Genomic DNA, 6,589 nt, shown 5'->3' with positions numbered 1-6,589 from the left:
GTGCGGACATGGTGCCGCTTGGCACGCTGTGCTGTGGTAGATGTCCCACATATAAAGTAGAGAAAGATGGGCATGGATGTTAGCTCAGGGCCAGTCTTCCTCAGCAAAAAGAGGAGGATTGGCAGCAGTTAGCTCAGGGATAATCTTCCTCAAAAAAAATAAAATAAAATAAAGAATAAAGCTGTAAAAAATTCAGGGATAAAGGAGAACAGAGGAGGAAACAATAAAAGATAATAAATAAGAAAATTCCGGATAATGAAAAGTGGGTGGAAGAATGGAGACAGAGGAAGCTTGATTTCCCAATGAGAGGAACGCTAAGTGGGAAACCAGAGAAGCAAGCCAGTTTGCCCACAGAATCCAGGAACGGCTCAGAAACGGCGGTGGAGGCTGGGCTAACCAGAGTGGGGCAGTGCAACGGTCTGTGCAAAGAAGAGCGGAGCTCTGGTGCCTTTCCTCGCTGATGTCTCAGCTCTCTGCCACGGGGAGAGAAAGGTGCTTTCCCATTTTGTTCAGGCAGCACACTTCTTCCCCTTATTGCCCCGTAGGAATAGAAAGGTCCCCTGTGATTCATGAAAGGGCTAGTTTTGTGGCCTAGATCAGAGAAAGACAGAAAATCAACTTAACCTTGCTCCCCTGAGGGTGAGGGCTCTCCTGTTCTCACTCACCTTCTTCCTTTTAAACTGGTATCTGATGCGCTACTTACAATCCTACAGAAAGTGATCTGAATGCAGCGGATCTCTCTTCGCTGCTGGGAGCGTGCCTCACTGGCCCCGACTCCTTCAGCCTGTGAGTCTCATCTGTGGTCCTCCCGTTCTTCGATGCTCAAGAGTCGTGACTATCTCTTAGCAAATACGACAACCATCTTCTAACTGTGGGATAACTACTCAATGTATTTGTGTTAACTATCTATTGCTGCATAACAAATTGCCCCAAAACTTAGACTTCAAGGAATAAACATTTATTATCTCATAGTTTGGCAGGGAATTGTGGCACAAGGGCCATCACGAGGTGGCTGTCAGATGTCAGCTGGGATGGCATCATCTGAAGGCTGCACTGAAGCTGGAAGGTTCTCTTCCAAGACGGCTCATTCACACCCCTGGCAAGATGGTGCTGGCTGTTGCCAGGAGGCCTCTGTTGCTCGCCACGTGGACCTCTCCATAGGCCTTCTTGAGTGTGCTCACAATATTGCAGAAGGTTTCTCCAAGAACAATGATCTAAGAGAAAGCAAAGAAGTTACAATGCCTTTGATGATCCAAACTTGGGAATCTCTCTCCATCATTTCCACAATATCCTCTTGGTTACCAGGGGCATCTCTATTCAATGTGGGAGGTGGGGAGATGTATGCCGGAAGATGAGAATCATTGGGATCATTTTGGAGGATAGCTACTCCAATCTTAGAAAAGGAAAATAAAGATAAAGCCAGGATTTAGTGGCTTATAAGATGCCCTCACTCTCCATTTTCATGTTGACATGTTCTAAGGATTTCATCATCAATTCACAGTAAGATAGTCCTACCTGTACTCTTTACTTTCCCACCTGCAATGCCATGACAATTTTTTCCCAACCCCAATCCCTCTCCTTTGCCTGTGGTTCAGAGGTTACGATGCATTGATTGGGAGCTGATCTTGATTGACAGGTGGGGAGAGGCAATGGGTGGCAGCATTAATGAAGAATCGGAATCGTTACTAAGTAAATTTCTCTAACCTCCAAATTTCTTCTAATACTCAGGGTGATGGGACCACCTCATTAGGTTTTTCTGAAAGGTTGAAAGAATTTATATGTGATTCACACAAAACAGACTTCAGCTTTGCAGACAAGTTGAAGGCTTCCCCCAAATTTGGTGAATCACTTCAACTCTATTGCCAAGTTCTTTCGTCTGTTGAGCAAGATCGGAACAGATCAGTGGTTCTTAAATTTGACTGACTAGCTCACTCTTATGCGTTAAAATCAGATTCCCAAGCCGTATCCGTGAATGTTGTGAGTTAGTGGGGATATGGGGAGGTCCCACAATCTATATCTTACCCAAGCTACTTCAGATGATCCGATGGTTTAGGGGTCATTGAACTAGCATAGATCTTCTCAACTGGAGATGGCAGACCCTCTTACTTTGGGGAGAAGAAAATAGTGAGATTTTTTTTCTTTGAAAGAGTTTCTGCATTATTAAAAATGGACTAAACGCCCTGGCAGATGGTCTTCTAGCTATAAATATGTAAATTTTTTTGCTTCTAGGTAGAAAAAGAAAAGTTTGTGTATGGTGGTACAAAATCTTACTATAGCATATTTGGTCTAGTACTGACATTTGTAAGTTTGTAGCCATTATCAGTTTCCTCTAGGGCAGGAATTCTTGAACTCTAGTCTCAAAAAGAATCACCTTGGGGGCCGACCCAGTGGCGCAGCAGTTAAGTTCGCACGTTCTACTTTGGCCACCTGGGGTTAACCGGTTCAGATCCCTGGTGTGGACCTATGCACCACTTGTCAAGCCACGCTGTGGCAGGCATCCCACATATAAAGTAGAGGAAGATGGGCACAAATGTTAGCTCAGGGCCAGTCTTCCTAAGCAAAAAGAGGAGGATTGGTGGCAGACGTTAGCTCAGGGCTAATCTTCCTCAAAAAAAAAAGAATCACCTGGACCACATGTTTACTAGGTGAGTTCCTGGGCTCCATCTCCAGATGGTAATTCACTAGGTGGGGCATACTTTGGATTGAAGGTTATACAACATCAACACTGTGCTCCCCCAAGTGACCACTAAGAGGGACAACACTCGCTTAAAAAATAAACACACCTGAATTACACATTTAAAGTCTATTAACTCATGGTCTCTCTTGGGAGCTCCATATCCTTGTTTCCACATTTCTGAACATGAGCCCAGAATCATCCTTCTAGACCAGGCTTTCCAAAATTTCTTTGATGATAAGAACTGCCCTGTGGTGTTTGTTAAATGCAATCCATAGAAGCTAGATGTCTTCCCCAGTTCCACTTTGGAATATCCAGGCTGTTTTGCAAACAAGTATTCCAGGCAAGTTTGGGAGATTCTATTAAGCTGTAGTGGAGGGCATCTAGAGACAATACACCCCCATCCTATCCTTGTGCACACAAGGTGACAGAGGCCACTCACCTGGCTAAGCTTGCACAGCTGGCTGACCTCCATTTGAACTGTATACTGTCTTAAAGGTTTCTGAATACTGGGTCTTTAGAAGCAGCGTGGGCTTGACAAATCTGGTTGTCTCGTTGGAGACAGATTAAAGCAATAAGATAATGCAGCTCAGGAAGAGAAAACTAATTAGCAAATTCATTTTACGCCCTGTCAAAATAAAAAAAGAAGGAAAAAGGGAAGCCAATAAAAGCTCTTAAAAAAATGTTATTTAACCCCGTGAACCAGAGAGCCCCCAGAGACCAGGAACGGACAGTTCCCGTGGTAATTAGGGGAAGACAAATAAGCGATTCAGCTTAGAGATAGGAAACACGCTTTCCAACCACCGCTGCTTTCTCCATATTATTTCAAGGGTGACCAATTTCAGTAATAATCAAAGGAATACCTAACTTGGAAGGGATCCCAAGCGGATTGCAAATTATATTTTTTTATGACAACAGAAACAGGCACTCACTAGATAGTTCCATGGAGACCGTAACTACAGAACAAGAAGATATGGAAAAGTGTTTACGATGATCTGTCAGGAAATTAGCCCCCTTGACTGTGGACCACTCTCGAGGCTTCATGTCGAGAGGGTCCTAAACCTGGAACCCCTGCCCGACCCTGGGTGGGTAACAACCTCCTGGGCTCTGCGTTGGAACTGACATTCAACTCCTAATGTAAGGATTCATGACAGATAATCGAATCGGTGGACCAAGGAGGACCCCATGAGTCTAGAACACAGTCCCGGCCAGGTAGGACAGAGCAGGCACACAGATTGCCTCACAGTCTCTCCTTGGTTTCTGCTGGAGGCTCCGAGGAGCCCCAGTCTGCTGCATTTCTGCTGCTCATGCTGCAGCGTCAGCCTCTTAGAAGGGAACACTCCACTCCTCTTCCCACTTTTCTGCCTTCTCTCTCTTCCCTTCCTTGGCTTGCCTGGGGAAGAAAGAGTGGCTAATGTGATTGGCCAGCACTTGACATTTATTGGCCCATAGTCTTCAAATAGGTAATGTCATTGTGTTATAAATCGGTGCTTGTGCACAGAACGCTCCCTTACACTCACGCCCTTTCTGCTCCACTGTCTGCCCGCAGACAAGTGGGCGCCATCCACTGACTCTCTCCGTGGGGTAAGGAAGGAGGAATGCCTGCTTTGAACACCCCTGCCCCTGTTTTCTCTCGTTTCTGTCTGTCTTCAAATGAGCTAGACTTCCAACTTCATGTCCGTGAAGCTGATGGAGAAAATGGACTTGGCATCCACTAACCTGGGTTCTCTTTGACCAATTATTGTAAGCCTACGTTTGGGTGATTACAGGATTCTTGCTGAGTAGTTCTATCCTCAATGATTTGTAAAATTTAGGTATCTCCTCCATTGCTCAAAGCCCTGAAGGACAGAAAGAGCTAGACTTAATCTAGACTTAAGCTAGACTCTCTTGAGTCTTAATAAGTAGCATCCAAGAGTTGCAGGCTCTGTAGACAAAGTCCCTTGGTTTGAATCTTGCCATTGCTTCTTACTAGTGTGTGACCTTGAATACATATTTACCTTTCTGGCCTCAGTTTCCTCATCTGTGCATTAGGGGAAATGATGGCAGCTAACTCAAAAGATTATTGTGAAGATTAAATGAATTAATGCATATGTAGCATGATGTGTAAAGAGCCTGGAACATAGCAAAGAACAATTGTTAGTTTTTATTATTGTTCTGTTATGATAATTAACATCCAGACAAGAAGCTATCACTTTAAGAATCAACGTTGAAGTTGATGGTGCACCTCTAGGATTTTAAAGGCATAAAGTAAGCACATGGGATTTGGTTGACATTAGGATCCTCTCAGTAGGTTCCAGGCATCTGAGGCAGTGCCTCCCTGTGATGCCACAGAGTTGAGGAGCATCAGCAAATGGGGGCATGGCCAAAGGACAGTAATCAGGATACTGACCACTGGTGAAAAAGACAACAAAGAGTTGGAAAATCTGGATGTTTTTAACCCAGAGAAAAGAGCAGAGCAATGGCATACAGTCCAGTCACGGGCAGCACGATCTAGGGAAAAGCCCACTAAACTGGGCTCCATCCTGTGTGCTGCTTGTGCCTCTTGCACTTACGTGCTGCGTGACCTTGGGCAGTTTATTTCATCCAGCTGATTTTAATTTTTCTCATTGATATAATGACTCTCAATTCCTTCCCGCCTGAATATTCCAGGACGCTGAAGGTAACATTGGATTTGGATCCTAAATCCTCCCGTTTACCGATCTTCCCCCAACACCCCAAGCTCTGGTTGCTGAAATACCATACAAACAACTGAGCCCAGTGGGGAAATATGAGAGTGGCTACACTGATGGCAAAGCAGTTTGGAGAACAAAGCTTGGAACCAATATTAAATCAGGGGGTGTAACAACTTCTTTGCCCCCTGAATTGAAGCCAAGATCACAAACCAGAACTGATCTGATCTACTGACCTACTGACCAACAAGTTTGAACTGGGAGAGTCCAAGCTTTGTACAAGGGGCCAGGAAGATGAAGCAGGGACATTTGTAACATCCTTCTTAACAGACTATGTTGTGTGCATTCTCACAAGAGGGAAGACAATCTCCTTCCATTCCGCAGAACATAACGATCTCTCATTTTTTTGAGTCCTTTTGCTGGGAAAAGTGTGATGATGCGATGGGATTTTGACTTTTGTTTCTGAGATTCAGCACCACGCTTGCCAAAGACTCCATCGTTGCTTTATTAACTTCTTGATTATGTCTTGTACACAGTGGCATCAACGTGACCAGATCTGGCACATTAAGCACACAAACTTTATTCGTGGGTGCAACGTAACTTGAAGAAATGACGTGAAATGATAATTGGAAGGAAATGATCGCTGACCAGCCCTCTTCTCTAGAACAGAAAGTCTCTGAGAACAACCAAGTGTGTTATCAAACCTTTAAATAGATGCTCTTTTCTTTTCTCCTCAACCTTCTTTATAGAAGCACTTCCCAACTATTTAAAATTCTCCAGCCCAGGTAAAGTTATCATGGTACAGTAAAAGAAATAAGAGTCTCAGAATAAGAAATGAAGAATTACTGATTGTCTACTTATGCTAGGCATTTTAATACATGTTCTCCATCGACCCTTCCAGCGATCTCATGATGGAAATAGCATTTGCCACATTTACAAATGATGGAGCCAAAGCTCTCCTCTGGCGGGTAAGTCAAAGAGTTACATTTGAACTGAGTCTCTCTCATTCTAAAACCGTTACGTTTGAACTGAGTCTCTCTCACTCTAAAACCGTTACATTTGAACTGTCTCTCTCATTCTAAAACTGATATTCTATTTCACCACCATATGCCTGATTGTATCAATACATATTTCACCACTCTCAGAACAGACATGAAAGAAAAGTTGCAACTCAGGATAAAAGTATCTATGATGCACCAGAATATCTCAAAATACATGTGAAAAATGCTGCTTTGAAAGTACATCC

The 6,589-nt window shown here is 43.8% G+C and overlaps 1 long non-coding RNA gene across 1 annotated transcript; it reads right to left on the bottom strand.

Annotated features, from left to right (window-relative positions):
- Positions 1–942: 942 nt before the first annotated feature.
- On the bottom strand, positions 943–6,337 carry LOC138923968 (uncharacterized). Its single transcript, XR_011438350.1, has 4 exons — positions 5,580–6,337; positions 3,117–4,067; positions 2,023–2,105; positions 943–1,214 (listed from the first exon to the last, which is right to left on the bottom strand). It is a non-coding gene; the product is annotated as an uncharacterized lncRNA (long non-coding RNA).
- Between the last annotated feature and the right edge of the window lie 252 nt (positions 6,338–6,589).

The sequence above is a fragment of the Equus caballus genome, chromosome 4 (genome assembly GCF_041296265.1).
Source record: "Equus caballus isolate H_3958 breed thoroughbred chromosome 4, TB-T2T, whole genome shotgun sequence".
NCBI lineage: Eukaryota > Metazoa > Chordata > Mammalia > Perissodactyla > Equidae > Equus > Equus caballus.
Note: the sequence above shows the minus strand (reverse complement) of the source record. Positions and strands in the feature narration are given on the sequence as shown.